Here is a 17362-nt window from a genome sequence, read left to right on the forward strand (position 1 = left end):
CTAGAAAGTCCTAAAAAGTTGTGGATCAAAGCTATAATGAATCCCTTTCAAATTTGTGGAGGTAAAATTAAGTGCTATGAGGGAACATGTGTCTATAGGTTTTCAGTTGTGTATTCATGGAAATGAAGTTTTTTTGCTTTGCTTCCAAAGCTATAGTAACTTCAGACAAATCCCAATCTCAATGATCAAATGATGTGAACATAATATTGAATGAATTATTTTGGGCTCATAATCAGTAAGGAGTGTTCAAAGGCCTAGCTTTGAGACCATCCAATTGACATTAAGAGTAATGTGTTGTTATCTATACTCTAGCTTCAGAATTGGTGCCAAGAAAGGGGTTTTTCATCCTAAGGTAATGAAAAAGGTTACCTATCTGGAGTCTTTGGTTATAGAAATGCAAGACGCTTTAAAGTATAAATATTCTTTGGTGATCACTCAAAGATACTTCTATAGAAGTGAGTATTTGGAATGTGACTCTTATATAAAGGAAATGTAGTGCTAAAATCTTGAGGTCAAAGTGAAAGAATGAAGTGATGAAGATAACAAAGGATTGCTCCTAATTTTATGATCTTGAATAGAAGGAAAGGTGGTTTGTGGAAAAGCTAAGTTTCTCTCTCACACATATGCTAATATCACCAAGTATATTTGCATTCTAAATTTTGAAGAAAATTGGGGCACTTCGCATAAAGTTAAAGAATTTGAGTTGCTAAGTGATTCTTAGTCATATAACTTTACTTTAAGTAAATTAATAGAGCTTTCAAGAATTTAATATTTTACATGCAAAAGAAAAAAAAGTTTAAATAGTTGTTGATCATGGAATTGAATGAAAATCCTACTATTATAATTGTTGGTCGAGCTTAATTTCATTCATGTGGCACCAACATTCTAATTCCTATACCTATTTCATTAGAATCACCTACAATTGGTTTCTCCAAGTATATTTAAAATGACTATTTATCAAGAATTGTATCCTATGCAATCATAGAGAATGGAAATAAAAAATATTGGTTACAATAAGTTAATCTTCCTAGAGAGTGAATTAAAAGATATAAAAGATACATCTTTCAAATTCTAAGATTTGGGTGATCTACATAGAAGACTCAATTCTCAACCCATTCACCAAATCACTCAAAAGATTAAGGAGAGTAGACTAGTTGAGGCAGTTTCTTTTCTAATGGTAGCATATACACTTGAGCTAATAAGGGAATACATTGAGAGATGCAACCCAAAAAAAAAGCATATTTTGTTTTGTGACCAATCTATTCTGATCTCAATCAACAAGGCATTGATGTAGTCTGTATTCAACATTCTCATGAAGGAGAAGTATTTTGATATTTATTTTGGCTATCACATCTATTTTGAATGAGAAGAATACCCTTAGACAGGAATATATGAAGAGGACATAGTTCTAGACTACTCACTCAAAGAAGAGAAAACTACTTAAGACCCTTTCAACACAAATTTGAAAAGAGAAATAGTGGATATCCTTACACTCCTCCTCAGACTGAAAGGAAAAGAGGAAATTTTAAAGTTAATCAAGCACCATTTCTTCCTAGTATAAGAAATATGTGGTGAGGATACGTAGATCAATTGGGCACAAATTATCTATGATGAGCTCAGCTAGTGGTTGAATTTATTGAATGGATTCAAGTAGTTTTACATGTCCTCATATCTAATATATGCCCTTGAAAATAATGACTTGTGGGCCAACCTACCTCATATCCTAAACTATGATGAGTGCACCAAAGTGTATAAGCTTATCAAAAATTTTAGCTTCAAAGAAGCTATGAGGAATGTGTGGTTGTTAATGATGCCTTCACAATGAGGCTATATTGAGAATTGTAAGGTTTCCCTAAAAGGAGATTTTCACCAAAGGAAATTTCAGCCATTAGCCAATGTAGATGCTCATTCATCCAATTATTTAGTTTCTCCTATTTGCAAATAGGAGCTTACAAAGGATTTCCTAAGAGGTTTACAAGATATCCAAAAGATAAGGTGGTTCTAGTTGAACCGTGTTGACAGATCCTTTAAGTGAACACCTTGTGTTCTAATGTGAAGAAGATAACCAAGATTTCATTCCCTATAGTGGTTGGACCATATTCATGTACTTCCACATTAGATGGTTGTAATTTTCTGAAGATATTTGAGCAAAAAATTAAATTGTTAGACTATGAGGTACTCAGGCCTCAACATGATCTAGTTCACTATGTAAGGAATCACTTGAAGTTGGGATATGCCTATAGGCATGTTCCAAATATTGAAGACTTATGGTCTAGGTGTCTTAATGAGTACCAAAATTGGGAGAGGTTTTGGTCTAGGTTAACTATTAATGACATTAAATTATGTAATGATTGCATTGACATTTCTAACCTTGTAGATTATGTAGCCTACGTGGAGCTTACATTGTACAAGAAGATCAAAGGCACCCTAATTTTTTCTACCTCACCTCAAGGTCATGTCATTGATACTATGGAGGTTCTTATGTAGGGGATAATCAAGAGAATGTATAAATGGGTGGAGTAGACTTGAATGAGGAAGAAAAGGACCAAAAGAACTAGTTTTATTAGTGGAGCATTAGCTAGAGCCATAAAATCAATCACAATAACAACCACCATAGCTACTAGATCAATATATGTAGGGCCATTATAGTCGATTGTGAAAGGTGGAGACAAATCTCTAGGAAAGAATGTGCCACTCACTCCTACTTGTGTAGTAGGCTTTCTTCTAAACATCAGGAAAGTTGGGGAGAAGTAATATGATAGGGATAAGGGGAAAGAACGAGAAAAATTAGTGGCCAAGCCATCTTCCCATGTCCAAGTCATCAATTTGGATGGTGACACCAAACCCATGGATGACTAGGAACAAGATGCACCTCATCAAGGGGATACCTTATCCCTTTTGGTAACTAAGGTCGTGGCCTTCCCTATTGCTTCTCAAAACAAGAAAAGCCCATTAATCTGGAGGAAATTATTTCATCCTACTACCTTGTAGTCCACTATTAATTTTCTCTCTATAGAGTCATGGCTCAAAGAGAAAATTTATAGGAAGAAGATGGTATATGAGGATGTAGCTCCATTGAAGGACTTGACCACACAAGTCACCTCATCTCATCCATCCAAGAAGAAAACGAAGCAGAAGATGTTTATTGTACTGGCTATAGATTCAACAATTGGCCATATGCTAGTAGAGATAGCTGAGCCACAAAAGGAAGGCACATTTCATGACCTTTCAAAAAATGATTTCTAGAATAGAATGGTAGATCTTGGCATCCCTATTCATGAATAAATGGTGAACATGTGGAAGTCCATCAATGAAAAATTGAAGATTACCTAGAAGAGCTTAGAGAATAGAAGGAAATCTTGAAGGTCTCGAGCAAAGAATTGAAGTAATATATAAGGTTTGCAAACAAGAGAACTTTGTTAAGTCAATTTAAGACAAATGCAAAGCAGAAAAAAGCCTACTCCTAAATTTGTAACAAGAAAGCAAGTTTGGGGATAGTGGTCGAACATGGGTAGATTAGATAAAGGCTCAAGGTCCCCCACTAGTTGAATACTTTGGAAGCCTAGTGTTGGATGCTCACAAGCTTAGGAAGTTAGCTTCACATAACCAGACCACCATACAAAAGGTAGCAGACAAGCTAATAGATCAACTGGCCCTAGTACAAGAAGTAATTGACACAAAGAAAAATGTTTTCATTACTCATGGGATCCTCAATATAGGAAAGGATTCACTGTTTCACTAGAAAAAGTCCTTGGATTTCATAATAGAAAGATCCACGAGGTTTGTAAATGAGCTCAAGGATTTACATTACCTGGTGTAGAAGGTCATTGAGAAGTTATTTCAACACTTAAGATATTGTACATAGAGTCCTTTCTATCCACCAATGGCAAGCTCATTGATTTTGAGAGGATGAAATCAAAGTTCTTGACATTTGTCAATGAAACTACCAATTGTCCAAGATCTAGGACTTCTCAGTAGCAAAAACAATCAAAAGGAGAGAATCATAGAAGTTTTAGTCAAGAGTGGCTAGAATAGATGCAATGCACAACTAGTGGATGGTTGGAGCTGACAACATCATCATCCTAGATGTCAAAGAACCAGACAAAGTAACTACTTCCATGAAAGCTTATAAAGCCAAACTAGTTACTCCTAAGAAGACATGATGTTCTAATGCTTTTCAAAACACCTATCAGTCTCCCTATTCTCTTTCCTTTTGTATCCATTATTGGCATTTTCTCAGTCTTTATAAAGAACAATGATTCAATCTTGTCCTATTTTTAGTCTATTTTGTTCATAGATGCTCTTCAAAGAAATCATCCAATGTAATTGACCATTTTGAGAAGGCTTATAAATGTAACCTTTTATGAAGTTAATACCATTGGCAAAACAACTTTTGGGCAAACCCATGTATTTGGGACTACACTATGTAACTTAGAGTCCATTTCTAATTTTTTTGTTCATTTAGTTTCAATATAGTGTATAAAATGAATGTGCTAATGTTGATAATTGAATGAATAATTTGTTAACTTCTTTGTCCTCCATAACCTTTTAGGCAAGTTAAGGGTCAAGGTATAACCCATAACATAAGGAGATAAACTGTTAACCAATAGTTTTTGGTGACTCTAGTGGGGATTGAACCCATTTGTCCTAAGTTCTCTTATGTCTATTTGTCGCTTTACTAAGAAACTTAGAGATTATCTCTGTACAACTAAAGTAGCTAAGTTGTGCATATCAACTTATAAGGAGAAATGGTATTGGCTTGCAAGGGAGAAATCCCAGTAGTGTAACTTAACCATAGTTTCCATGAAGCAAAAGAGGATATAATAAATCAGTTGAATACCCTCGCCTAAAAAAATTGAAAGTCACTTCACAAATATAGAAGAGTAATCTTCTCCCTTGAAAGAGAGGAAGCCAATATTGAATATTGGAAGAGAGTTTTACAAGAAAGATGATTTAAAGAAGCATGCCAATTGTGAATCAAGGTAGTTCACTGTGGATCCTAAATATCCTTGTAATGCTCGTCATAAGGGGAAATTAGACCCTATGTTCAAAGAATTATAGAAAGTTGAGTTCCCTATATTTGAAGACCATATAGGAAGAGGGAGAACCTACTATTGGGATCTAGTATATCAATGTATCTGTGGTACTCTTTTTCTACCACCTCGCCCTACTTCCTAGATGCATAGCTATTTATTTTCACCTCCTATTTTCTACACTAAAATCCATTCATTGTGAAATACCCTCACTCTTAATGGAGGATTTAACTTTGTTGCTATCAATTTTTAGGCTATACCAGTAATATTCCCTACCTCAATTGTGTTGAAATTTGATTGAAAAGATCACTATTAAAGAAGGGAGATTGTTGAGTTGAAGGGAAATTGTTGGTAAAGAAGGTTTTCAATCATTCTTTTATCATTGATGTCAAACCTACTATTTGTTGGAATGACAATTACTTATAAGATCCAAGTACTATCATTTAGTTGATTGATGAGGTGGATTTAATCAATAAGATGTAACAAAAGCACCTAAGGGGAGGGTTGAGTTATGGTTTTGTAATGAAGTACAAGGATTAGTTAAGACAATGGTAAAATGATGTATTGATAATACACTTGGAGATACAGAGGTTGGCAATTTTTAGAAACTCTAGAAGAATAAGTTGTAACAAAGTTGTATGCAAAGCTTGACTAAATCCATTAGTGGGTGCCGAGAAAATTAGTTCATGCCAAGTAGATTATCAATAAGTGTTGAGAAAATGTAAAACCTAGTGTGTGTTGAGTGAGATAGAAGGTGCTGAGCAAGTTTAGGTGTCGATTTGGTAATAGGTGCCAAGCATCAGTAAAATTTAGTTGATGCCGAGTGAATCAACAATATGTATTGAGCATTAGAAAGACTTAGTTGATGTTGAGTAACAAAGTATGTGTCAAGCATCACAAATTCAATAGTGTAAAGCTATTGCATTATTTGAAAAGTAAAAGATTCACTAGATATGGGCCAACAAGTTTGTGACCTTGAATTTTCTAAACTAGATGGAAGATAAGAATGTTGAGCTTGTGGCACAAAATATTAGGTAAACCATTTTTGGGAGAATACAAGTGGATTATACATGATGTTTCTAGGAGAAACAAGATAAGGGGAAGATACATCATATCTTTACAGATCCATTCAAACCTAGAATAAGAGTGGGAATATTTGAGTAGGAAAAGTATTCCAGACTTCTATTTAAGGAGTTATAGGTCAGGAAGCAAGAGTGGTTAGAGATGATGTCAAGGAGAAGGCATCAAGAGGGAGGAATAGAGTATAGAGACTTGTGGAGAAAAAACTTAAAATGAGGACAAGTTATCAGAGCTACAGAGACCAAAGGCTAAGAAAATTTGTGAGCTAAATTGAGATCTGAAATCTACAAGTTATGTTGTGCATTGTATCAGATTAAAAGCTCTTATTTTTACTCTCTATCAATTGTATTAGTTACGGAAAATCCTATGGATTTAGGTTGGTTTAACAACCATGTTCTAAATCCTTTAACAGGGTGACATTCCAAGTGAATGTTATGAAATCCTTTAACCGAGCCCACTTCTAACAAGGTTGTTGAAATCCATTAACAAGGTAACATTTAACAGTGTGTTTTTTAGCCTTTAATGGGGCAGGCTTTTCATAGGGCATCACTTTAGAAGAGTGAGAAAGGAGTAGCATCTTACTAGTGGTTTTTCCCAAATTGGGTTTCCACATAAATCACTATTTTATGTGTTGATTTCTCATGTTTCATTCTTGTATGCTGATTTTTCAGTAACTTGCTAAAATAACTAAGTAGCTTGGATGCATGGTTAGTTTGGATGAGCTCACTATTATTAGTGAAAAAAATTTACTAGGACATTTGGACCTTGAATAACTAATTTAGCCCCCCCCCCCCCCACCCTCAATTATTCTAAAACATGTCTAACAATTGGTATCGAAGCCATCTATTAATTTGGTTTAAAGGTACTCTGACCAGAAAGATCAAGATGTGCAAGAGAGAAGTTCCCAAGCTTGACAAAGATAACTTTGCTACATGGAAAAGTCTAATGAAGGTGCACCTTGGATCAATAGTTGATCATGCACAAGCCTCAATTGTAGTAGAACATGTTGATCCAACTACAGTCCCTACTACAGAAGAATTGAATAAAAAGAAGGAGCATAATTAGGCAATGTTGGAGATTGCCTCTGCCCTCAACTATTCTGAATTTGATGACATCAATGGATGTGACACTGCATTCAAGATGTTGAAAGACTTGATAGATATTTATGGAGGAGATCAGAATATCCAAAGAGAAAAAAGAGAAAGCCTCTGAGGAAAAGTTTGAGGGCATGAGAATGGAAGAAGGTCATAACATTGTTTAGTATGCCTCTAGAATAAAGGAAGTAGTAAGTGCAATAAGAAGGTTGGGTGGTCATTTAGATGATGATACTGTAAATAGAAAATTCTCAAGAACCTTGATCCCCATCTATGCAATTAGAGTATTAGCCATCCAAGAGTTAAGATGTGTACTAGGAAACAAGCTAACTCTGGAAGGTATAGTGGGAAGACTTATTACATTTGAGTTATCCAAATTTGATAACTACAGACCTAAGAATGTTGAATCTACTTTCAAGGCCAAGTTGTTGTTGAAAGATACTAAAGAAGTGAAACCAAAGAGGAAGGAAAGAAAGGTCAAATATGCATCCAATGACAGTAGCATAAGTGAAGAAGATGGGGAACAATTGGAAGCATTGTTGGCCAAAAGGTTTCATAGAGGCAAAAGTAAATTCAAAGGTAAATTTCTTATCATTTATTTTAATTGCAATGAAGTAGGACATATTGCTGCAAGGTGTATACCAAAAAAGAACTATAGAGAAGGCAACAAGCATAAGAACATAACAGAAGATGATAAAAGAGATTACAAAGACAAAACCAAAAAGTGCTACATTGTTGAAGAAGAGGATTCTAATAAAAATAATGTTGAGGTGATCTATGTAGCCATGAAGGATGAGTCAAATGTAGATGAGGCAACAACATTGGTAACCTATGTAAAGAAGAATGACAGGTGGATCATAGATAGTGGGTGCTCACATCACATGATAGGAGACAAAAGTAAGTTTTTTACCTTAACTTAGTATGATGGAAATAGTGTTAAACTTGGAAATGATGCTCCATCTCTAATTCAAGAAAAAGGTTTCATTAAGCTTATAGAGAAAATTTCATGTGATAATACATATTATGTTGAAGGATCAAATTACAATCTACTAAGTGTGTCACAACTAAGAAATGTAGGATGCAAAGTAGGATTTGGAAAAAAAACTACCAAAATCTATGACACTAATGGAAATCTAATAGGAAAAGTAGACCAATAATCTATTTTACCTTGATATGGAAGATGCAGCCTATCTTATTGTAAAATTTGATGATGTGTGGCTATGGCGTAAAAGAATTTTTCATGTCAACTTTGATAATCTAATTAGCATCAAAAAAATGAAAAAAGACAAAGGCTTACCCAAACTAAAGAAGCCTAACAATATAATGTGCAAACATTGTTAGCTAGGAAAGATGAAAAACTCAAGTTTCAAAAGCAAAACCTACACTTCCAAAAAAGTACTAGAGTTAGTCCATACTGATTTATGTGGCCCAATAGAAGTGCAAAGTTACAAAGGAGATAGATATACAATGTTGTTTTTTGATGACTACTCTAGGATGATGACTATCATGTTTTTAAAAGAAAAATCTAATGCATTTTAGATGTTTAAGTGGTACTTGGCTAGGGTTAATAAGGAAATAGGGAATAGTCTAAAGTGCTTGAGATCAGAGAAAGGAGAAGAGTTCACATCAAAATAATTTGAGACATTTTGCAATGATAAAAGAATTAAGAGACAAACATTAGCACCAAGAACTCCTCCATAGAATGAAATTGTAAAGATAAGGAATAAATTAGTGATTGATTATGCCAGAACATTAAAGATGGAGAAGAACATTTCTCTAAAGTATTGGAGAGAAGTTGTAAGTATAGCTTTCTACACCCTGAATCGAGTAAAAAATAAGAAAGGTACAAATACAACACCTTTTTGAATTATGGTATGGTCACTCACCCAATGCAAAATATTTTAAAGTGTTTAGCTGTAGATGTTATATTCTTAAAGATTCTAGAAATGGAAAGTTTGATACAAAAAGTGATGAAGGCATTTTCCTTGGATACTCCAGTACAAGTAAAGCATATAAGTGTTTAAATGCTAATACTAACAAAATTGTGGAGAATGCAAATGTAAACTTTGATGAGCATGTAGAAGTTCAAGTTGATGAATCCATCAAGAAACTAGAAGAGTACAGATCCTTTGTATACTTCTATGAAGGAATGCCTACTAGAGAAGATGATGCCAATCAAGTTGGGAATCAATTACAAGTTTCAGTATCAACTAAGTCACAACTAGTGAATGTTGAGTTGCATTCAGAAGCTAATTTACAGAATGAAGAAAATGCACATTATGATTCTAAAATCAGTACACATGAAAGAGATGTGCACAATGACTTTGAAACTGAAAGACCAAACATGGAGACAAGGACAAAACCAAGGCTATCCAAGTATGTGAGAAGACATATCCCTGCTGAAAAAATCATTGGGGACAAGGAAGCTAGACCAATGACAAGGAATAGACTAAGAAATGAATCATGTCTTCTAAGAAAGATTGAACTCAAAATAGTGAAAGATGCACTACAAGATGATGACTGGTGTAAAACTATGGAAGATGAAATTGAGTAGATAGAGAAGAACAAAACTTGGACTTTAGTTCCAAGACCAATTGATAAGAGTGTGATTGGTACCAAGTGGGTATTTAGGAACAAGCTAGATGAAAATAGCGAGATCACAAGAAACAAGGCAAGACTAGTTTGTAAAGGTTATGCACAAGAAGAAGGACTGGACTATGGGAAAACATTTTCCCCTTTTGCAAGGATGGAAGAGTAAGAACTCTACTTGCATATGCTTCTTACAAAGGTTTTAAAGTCTACCAAATGGATGTAAAGTCTACTTTTTTGAATTGTATACTAGAAGAGGAAGTCTACATAGAACAACCAAAGGGATTTGCTGATGAAAAAAATAAGGATATGGTTTGAAAATTGCATAAGGTACTTTATGTTTTGAAACAAGTGGTTAGAGCATGGTATGAGAGACTACACAAGTATCTAGTGAAGATAAGATTTGAGAAAATAGATAACAATAGCAACTTGTATATTAAGGTAGAAAAAGGTAATGACATTTTGATATCTAAAATCTTTGTTGATGATATAATATTTGGAGGAAAAGATGCACTATGCAAAGATTTTTCTGACCAAATGAAACATGAGTTTGAGATGTCAATATTTGGGGAAATCAAATTCTTTGTTGGATTGCAAGTACATCAACTGAAACATGGCACATTTGTGAGTCAATTAAAATATATCAAGGAGATACTCAAAACATTTGGCTTAGAGGATTAAAAACTAGTTAGTACACCAATTTTAATAGGACATAAATTATCCAAGAATGATGAGTCAACTAAAGTAAATCAGACAATGTACAGATCAATGATTAGAAAGTTACAGTATGTTGTACACAATAGACTAGACATTGCATTATCTATTGGAATAAATGCAAAATTTTTTGCAAACCAAAGAGAAAATCATCGTATGGTAGTAAAAATAATAATGAGGTACTTAAAAGGAACATATGACTTTGGCTTATACTACAAGAGGAGTGAAATTTTTGAGTTAAATGCCTACACTAATGTAGATTAGGGAGGTAATATTGATGACATAAAAAGTACCAGTGGAGGAGCATTCTTTTCAAATAGAAGATTAGTAACTTGGACTAATAAAAGAAATTTTTTACCTCACATTCCATAGCTAAAGCTAAGTATGTTGCTACTGCTATCAACTACACCAATATTGTATGGATCAAGCATCTATTGAAAGGTATGATGGAAGAAATAATTGAACCTATGATACTTTATTATGATAACACAATTTGCACCAACATACCAAAGAATCTTGTGATGCATGCCAAAACAAAGCACATTGTAATTAAGTTTCACTATGTAAGAGAACTAGTGGAAGACAAATAAGTGAAGATGGAATATGTCAACTCAAAGGAACAAATTGCTGACATCTTTACAAAACCATTACCTAGAGATTCATTTGAGTATCTTAGAGCTAAGTTAGGGGTAATACCCCTATCCAAGGCTATTTAAGTAACAAAAAGATTGTCCTATATCAAATGTGTTGATTGCTGAAATGTTATAAATTGATGCAGAGGATACTTACTTTAGGTTTTGCCTAAAGTAATTAAAGTACTGAAATTCCAAATCAGTCATAGGTAAGCTTAAAAAGAGAAAAACTAGAGTTCCTACAAATGCTACAGTTGCATGATAAGATGTTGAAACAATATGTCTTTGGCAATGTTGTCAAAGAAGGACAAATAGTAGAAACTGATCTCAAATCTATAGGATGAAATGTGTAGAGGGAGAAATAGTAGAAAGGAAGGAGAAAAGAAAAAATAGCTAAGAGGGAGAAGTAGAAACACAAGAATTAGTCAAGATAACATATCAAAGAGGGAGATTGTTGAAATCTAATTGAAAAGATCAAAGCTGTTGAATAAAATGTTTTCTTTTTGGCATTTGACTTACTATTTTAACCTAGTTAGTATTTTGGTAACTTGGTTGATCATTTTGGTTTTCCATCAATGCCAAAGAGGGAGATTGTTGAAATCTGATTGAAAAGATCACTATTAAAGAAGGGATATTATTGAGATGAAGGGAGATTGTTGGTAAAGAATGTTTTCAATCATTATTTTTTCACTGATATCAAAGATACTATTTGTTGGAATGACAATTTCTTATAAGATCCAAGTACTATCACTTAGTTGATTGATGAGGAGGATTTAATCAATAAGATGTAACAAAAGCACCTAAGGGAAAGGTTGAGTTATGGTTTTGTAATGAAGTACAAGGATCAGATAAGACAATGGTAAAATAATGTATTGATAATACACTTGGAGATATAGAGGTTGGCTACACTTAGAAACTCTACAAGAATAAGATGTAACAAAGTTGTTTCCAAAGCTTGACTAAATTCATTAGTGGGTATTGAGCAAGTTAGTTTATGTTGAGAAGATTATCAGTAAGTGTCTAGGAAATGTAAAACCTAGTGTGTGCCGACTAAGATAGAAGGTTCCAAGCAAGTTTAGGTGTCAAGCTAGTAATAGGTGTCGAGCATTGATAAAATTTAGTTAATGCCGAGTGAATCTACAATAGGTGTCAATCATCAGAAAGACTTAGCTGATGCTCAGTAACATAGTATGTGTTGAGCATAAAAAATTCAATAGTTTCGAGCTACTACATTATTTGAAAAGTCAAGGATTCACCAAATCTAAGCCAACAAGTTTGTTACCTTGAATTTTGTGAACCAGATAGAAGATAAAAATTTTGAGCTTATGGAACAAAATTTTAGGTAAACCATTTTTGGGTGAATACAAGTGGATTCTACATGATGGTTTAGGAAGAAACAAGATAAGGGGAACATACATCATATCTTACCTAACCATTTGAACCTAGAATAAGAGTGGGACTATTTGAGTTGGAAAATTATTGCAAACTTCTATTTAAGGTGTTATAGGTCAAGAAGTAAGAGTGGTTGGAGAGAGTGTGTGGTGGCAAGGAGAAGGCATCAAGAGGGAGGAATAGATTAAAAAAATTCTTTTTTGATAGGTGACCATAGAGGTTATTGCATTGGCATAACCATCATGGAGACTTGAGGTGATAAAGCTTGAAAGGAGGACAAGTTGTTAGAGCTATATAGATTGAAGGCCAAGAAAAGTCGTGAGCTAAATTAAGATCTGAAATCTTCATGTTGTGAGTTGAATTACATCAAAAGCTCTTATTGTTACTCTCTACCAATTGTATTAGTTAGGGAAAACCCTATGGACTTAGGTTGGTTTAACGAACATGTTGTAAATCCTTTAATTGGGTGACATTCCAAGTGAATGTTCTAAAGTCCTTTAACCAGGCCCACTTCTAATAGGGTGGTTGAAATCCTTTAACAGTGTCAGATTTAATAGTGTGTTTTGTAGTCTTTAATAGGCTAGGCCTTTCATAGTGCATCACTACAAAAGAGTGATAAAGGAGTAGCATGTTATTGGTGGTTTTTCTCAAATTGGATTTCCATGTAAATCACTATGTTATGTGTTAATTTTTCATGTTTCATTATTGCATGTTGATATTTTAGTAACTTGTTAAAACAACTAAGTAGCTTGGATGCGTGGTTAGTTTGGATGAGCTCACTATTATTAGTGAAAACTTTTTATTAGGACATTTGGACCTTGAAAAACTGATTCACCCCACCTCTCATTTATTCTAAAGCATTTCTAATAAATTGTTGTTCCCTGGGTTAACTCTATTAACCCTTTGTGACTTGTTGCCAACAATGACCTCCCTAGAGCTTCTTGAAAGAATTTTCCCAAATTTAATGGTGATGGGAAGGCCTCTATAGATGAGCACATCATGACTTTATTTTCCACATGCAGTGTCATTTGTCCTCAACATGAAGATGTATAATTGAGGATGTTTGTGGAAACCTTGGTTGAGAATGCAGTTGACTAATTTCAACACCTTCCAGTAGGATGTGTCATGACTTGGGATGATAGTCAGAATTAATTTTAAGTATCCTACAAGAGAAAAAAAGATGAACACCCTCTATTGACACAACTTACTTAGATAAGGAAGGAACCCAACATCTATATTAGAGACTTCATTACAAAGTTTAACAAGTTGGTCAATAGGACCCTACAACAAATAGGCCTACTATAGACAACCAAAAAAATTTCTTCATCAGCTCCATGCCCTCTGGCATAAGTTTTCAAATTAGGCATATAATTATGACTAATCTACTAGATACCCAAACCATGGCAATCAAATTAGAGTATGATTTGATAGGACCTAGGAAATGGAAAAGAGAGATTTAGAGTGGAGCCTCTACAAGCTCTGCCCCTAGTGAAACTAATAATACTAAAGAAATTCTTCAAAAGCTATTTAATGAAATTATTTTCATGAAGAGACAAATGAAAATTCTCATTTCTTCTCTCCAACAACCATACCAAGATGTTCACCAAAGGCCTCACAAAGTTTGACCATTGAATTGTCGTCTGCTGAACAAAAGCTTTCTATTGAGTTACCCCAAGAAGAAAAATATGTGCATTTTCATGTATGAGAGAATCATTATGGTGATTCCTATCTAGAAATGAATAGATATAAGCATCTCACTACTAGTAGTGAGCTAGCCTTCAAGTATGCCAAAAGTGAAATTGATTCTACACCCTATGATGACTCTAGAACATTCTTTTTGGAGTATGAATTGGATTTAGAGATTGGAGGTGAGTTTTTGACACCTTAGAAAAAATTTAGATGACCATGGATATGAGAAGTCAGAGAGAGAAGAATCCAATGAACTCTATGCCTTCCCAAAATACAACCATTGGAACTTCTCTAGCTAGAGGTGGAGCATCCACTTCCTCATCTTGGAGGAAAGAGAAATTAAGATTTGATTCAAATGGTAACCCTCAATCCTGATTTGACATAATACAGTGTTGTAAGGATGCTCATACCAAGATGTCTCCCCTTTATTATCTAAAAACTCATCTTGCTAAATTGAAAAAGCTAGTGGATTATTGTAAAAGTGATGCTAATGCCAAAAATCAACCTAATGTCAAATCTACCATTAGTAATGACCAATCTCAATTGGATAGTGTCCCACTAGTTGATGTAACACCTTGCCAAGGGATCCAAATAATTTCACTAAGTTTTCCAAACAATTTTTTTTTTAAACATGAAAGATAAAACCATTCATAACATTTGCGGAAGCAATAGTAACATCCAACTAAAAAGTAAACATAACATACATAACATATTACATTCTTTAAAGATCCCTTAACGTTGAATCACATCTAATCATAACTAACCATCTAACATCACATCCTTATGAAATAACAACGATACATCCAATGTTCATAAATTACATTTTCAGATTGCTCAATCATCCACCATACATATAATAGGGTATGAAAAGCTTAAAAGAACATACATCTGTGTAAATAAAGAACATCATCATCCAATACTAATCCATGATGCAATAACATAATGAAACCATAAACCATACATGATACATCATCGCAAAAGATATAAACATCCATCACAAAATATAACCATATATCACAAACATAAATAACTAAGTGCATGGTTCCTCCCAACTGTAAATAGCATCATTAGACCATCGTGGATCCTAGCCATTCCTCCATGTGTAACATTCCAAAGCACCAAAGAGATCATTAGTATTATGTTAGTAGGAATGTCACTCCTAAAACATCCTACTAACATGCAAAGTAAAGCATAGGATACCATCATCTAACATATGCAAATCATCAATATAAGAAACATACCAATAAATAAATCCATCATAATGATCCAAGAATAGAATGAAGATAAATACCAACTAAGAATACTCCAGCCACAGTGTCTCAGATGGATCTTGAATGATAAGAGTGGAAAATACACTACCACCCGATCGCATGGAACCTAAGTGGTCCACTCCCATTGTGTTGACGAGATAATCTGAAGTCCCAAACAGGCTATCCAAAACACATAGCATAATTACTCTCTAAGTCCAAGAATCCTAAAAGTATACTAACTCAAAGGTTCCATCATGCAAAATCGACATCTAATTCCTAGAGGCACAACAATGACATGTAGGAAACCTAATTTGCAAGCAGGAAAGTGTCATCACATTTATCACATACAAGTTACCCTAGCAGTTAGTTAAACTCCACGGGTCCATACTGATCACATGTGGCCACTAGTATCCTCTCATACTGATGAGGCATACTACGGAATGCAAGGTCACAACCATGCATTCTCACTACTCCCATCCTAGCCTGTAAAAGCACTCAAGGCATGGGCGAGAACCAAAACAATTATCTTTTTAGGTTCATTTAATTGCCATTTAGTGTGTAAATGTTATCACTTATTAACCAAACTTACAATGAGTTACCCTGGTAGCCACTTAGGGCCCCGGCCCCCATTGCAAGACACTTCTCGACAATACAAGTAGATAACCTACCCTAAGCTCATGGAACCATAAAATCACCCCAATCCTATACAAGTGACTGGAAAGAAAATCCAAAAGATAATCCATAAAAAGAATCATCAAATATCCATGATAAAGGCATCAAATACCCACAATAAGAATCATCAAATCTCCAAGATAAGAATCATCAAATCTCCATGAGCATCTGGAAAAGCATCCATAGAAAATCATGACCACAATAGTTCTCTATTGGCAACTGAAGGCATCACTGATAATCATAAGTATCCATTGGTTCTCAATAACCAAAATATATCTCAAAATCATACTGATTGAAGACTCCAAAATGGTTGAGTTAAAACATGTCACAACATGACATCATCAAGAAATAATTCCACATTTCAGTCCAATCATGGCGACTAGAAAATAATCCAAGGACAACTGATCGATGACTCAAAAATGATTAGCTCAAGTGTCTCATACATCTCAGCTTCACACATGAAGATTGATGAACAATAACAATCAGTAAATACAAACATTTCATAGAGCATACGATCACATAACCATGGTTGGGATTATAAAGATCAAGACCAAATAAGATCAACATGCCATCATATCTCATAACCCCCGAGCCTCTGGTAACAACCTAGGACTCGTCAACACTAGTCAACCCAAAACCAAAAACAAGAAGCATATAGAATACACAATGAAAACACATATTTTAGTTTACTAAATTCACATAGTTGAATAATGTGTAGGGGTTTCCAATTTTCTATTTGCAAGTATACTTTTCAAGTGTCTTAAGTTTCATCATTTGACCTACAAGTCAACCCAATTTTTCCCCGATAGCATTATCCTTCCATTATTAAGAATTACATTCTAAGAATAACTTAAGGAGAAATATTCACTAAACTGATCATCATTGACCTTTAATTAAATTGTCCTCTATATTTAACCATGATCCATATTCTAATTGATTAACCTTTCAACTCTTTTAGGATCATTATTTGTTATATTATAAGAGGACCAATTATCATTCTTCAAATAAGAGATCATAACTTTATTAGAATGATCAATTAACATCGGTTCACAATCTTTGACCTTTTATCATTCTAATAATTCTCAATTATATATTAGTAATTCTTCACCATTAAAATATCTAAAGTCATTATTCAAGTCATCGAAATAAGACCTATCAACTTTGGTATGAGTATTTCTACAATCTTATTAAAAGAATTATATCAATTAAATCTTCAT

This window comes from Cupressus sempervirens, chromosome 3, assembly GCF_028749045.1.
Source record: "Cupressus sempervirens isolate cs-2001-9-10 chromosome 3, ASM2874904v1, whole genome shotgun sequence".
Lineage (NCBI taxonomy): Eukaryota > Viridiplantae > Streptophyta > Pinopsida > Cupressales > Cupressaceae > Cupressus > Cupressus sempervirens.